At 50.3% G+C, this 2,268-nt stretch overlaps 1 long non-coding RNA gene and 1 pseudogene across 1 annotated transcript in view; one reads left to right on the forward strand and one right to left on the reverse strand.

Annotated features, from left to right (window-relative positions):
- LOC102483154 (DCN1-like protein 3) overlaps nt 1-512 on the reverse strand; it is a 948-nt pseudogene extending 436 nt beyond the window's left edge.
- The window catches only part of LOC114009810 (uncharacterized), a 19,738-nt gene that overhangs the window by 9,606 nt on the left and 7,864 nt on the right, over nt 1-2,268 (forward strand). The gene's annotated exons all lie outside the window — the stretch shown is intronic.

Below are 2,268 nucleotides of genomic sequence, written 5' to 3' on the forward strand. Positions count from 1 at the left end.
GGTTCACGGTTCCCGTCAATGCTGTCTGCCCTTATTGCTTTGCAGCCATCAAAAAACTCCTTCCTGGTAAATTTGCACATGGTAGCAGCCTGAAACTTCCAAGCCAAGAGCAGCACTCGAAATTCTGTGGGGTCGACATGTAGGTCATTGCAAAAGTGCTTCATGCCTTCCTCCAAAATTGTATCCTCCTGCTCGTCCTTGTAGTGCCTGAGTTCTTCCAACCTTTGCAACGAAGACTCCTCAGTACTGGACTGGGACTCCCTCCCAGCATCTCCCGAGGATGTTGGCAGCTGGCAGGCTTAGTGGCAGCCTCTGCCTTTTTGATCCCATTGATGAGGATATCTCCACCTGTTCCACACGGTGGCCTGCACCCCGCCTGCTATGTGACTTGCTGCTGGGGTCACGGTCTCCATTCTTGCTGCCCAGGGTCGATGAGGGATTCTTACACTTGGTGACACACTGGCCCATGGTGCTGGTGGCCTGGCCTCTAGAGTGGCCCCCTCTGGATCAGATGCCCTCACTGCCCCTGGCCTATGTAAGTCAACATGCCATCAGCCAGAGGAGCCAGCCAACCTCACAGTGTGTACCCAGGACATAGGACCAGAGTCTGCACCCCCATCAGGGCAGCTCGGGCCCCAGATCCCCAGGCCCTGGGTTGAGCGGTGCTGGTGGTGGGCAGGCAGGGGCAGTAGGTAAGTTTTCTGAGCCCTACAGTTGACACACCACAGGCTCCCCTCACAGCCTCTTCTTCCAGAGGGCCCAGTCCAGACAAAGCGCAGATTTCCACTCCTCCCAGGCATCCCAACAGGGTTTTCACACTGCCATGCACCCCCAGCCTCAGCCAGCCAGGATCACGGACATGTGCACAGCCACGCACACAGCATTTATAGGGAGACCTCTGGAAGTGAGCCCAGGACCTTCCTGTGTAGTTTCAACATCGCAGAGCACTGCACTACCCCTGCACCACCACGGCTGGCCCTGGGAAGAGGGGCGGGAGGTATGTGCCTTCACCAGAGAAAGACAGAGAGACAGGGAGAGGGAGAAAGCACCCCACAATGGGGTATGGTCACATAGCAATCCCTTTTTCGATCTATTTCTCAATCCGGTCAGGATTTTGGGTGCACATGTGCATGCACTGGCATGTTTCTCAAGCTGCCTGGGCCAGGGCTCAAACCATACATTCAACCACGTGGAATCCGGCTCCCTCAATCACCAGCCTCCAACCTACTGGCTCTCTCTGCCCTACCAGTCTAGAAGATAGGATGCAACAGAAGAGCTGTGTGTCTTTCGTTATTTTCTCTACAACTCCCAAGACTGAGTGGTCTGTTTGCAGATAAGCCCATGGTTAAGGACTGTTCTCTTGTCTTTGTTTTCTTAAGTGTGTATGTTTTTGGCTCCAGATTTCCATCTTTGCTTCTACTTTAAAAAATGTGAAGAGGGGGAACCAGCAGTTAGCGTAATGGCTATGTCGCTGGACTCCCACATAGTCGACTGCGGTTCGTGTCCCGGACCCGGTGGCTTAAAAAACTCACGCCGGGCGCGTGTGCGTGCGTGCCCAAGATCCCGAGAGGAGAATGGAGGAGAAGGGATTGCGGCGTGACCATCCCCCCTGGGGGGTGATTTCTCGCTTTCTGTCTCTATGTCTCTCTCTGTCTGTCTGGCGAGCGCACGCGCCCTACAGTGAAAATCTCTCCAAAAAAAAAAAAAGTTAGCTATCACACTATGGAATCCAAATCTTGCACTCATGCCTCTTTGCGGCATTCCAGAAATACATAACATTGAACATCCCCAGGCTAACTGTGATATTAGCATCTCAAATTCAAAGTATGTAAAACTAATCTCTTGACAAACTTCCTCCTTATCCTGTATTTTCTGACTAATATCACTAGTTACCTTGTCTTGAAGGCAGACAACTCTTTTTTTTTCTCTTTCTTATAATCAATAACAAGCTCCTCTCCAAGTTACAGCTTAAATATTTCTTGACTCTGTCCTTCATTTTGCCTCATAATACTACTGCCCTGCTTCAATCTATAATACAATTTTGGCTGGATAAAAGCCAAAATTGAAATTAAGTGAGCCAAGGACATCAGTTCCCAAGAACTCCTAAGAACACTACAAGTAAACTGAAACCATTGCAAGTTTCCAAAGTTTCAGGCCTCTAAGCCATGTAGCCATTGTCATAACATGATTCCAACCTTGAACTCACTTGCTTTATTGTGCTGATTTCAGCTACAGCCACAAACGCCCCCTTGAACACCAAAAGGCACC

Source organism: Tupaia chinensis, unplaced genomic scaffold (assembly GCF_000334495.1).
Source record: "Tupaia chinensis unplaced genomic scaffold, TupChi_1.0 Scaffold000627_1, whole genome shotgun sequence".
In the NCBI taxonomy this organism is placed as follows: Eukaryota; Metazoa; Chordata; class Mammalia; order Scandentia; family Tupaiidae; genus Tupaia; species Tupaia belangeri.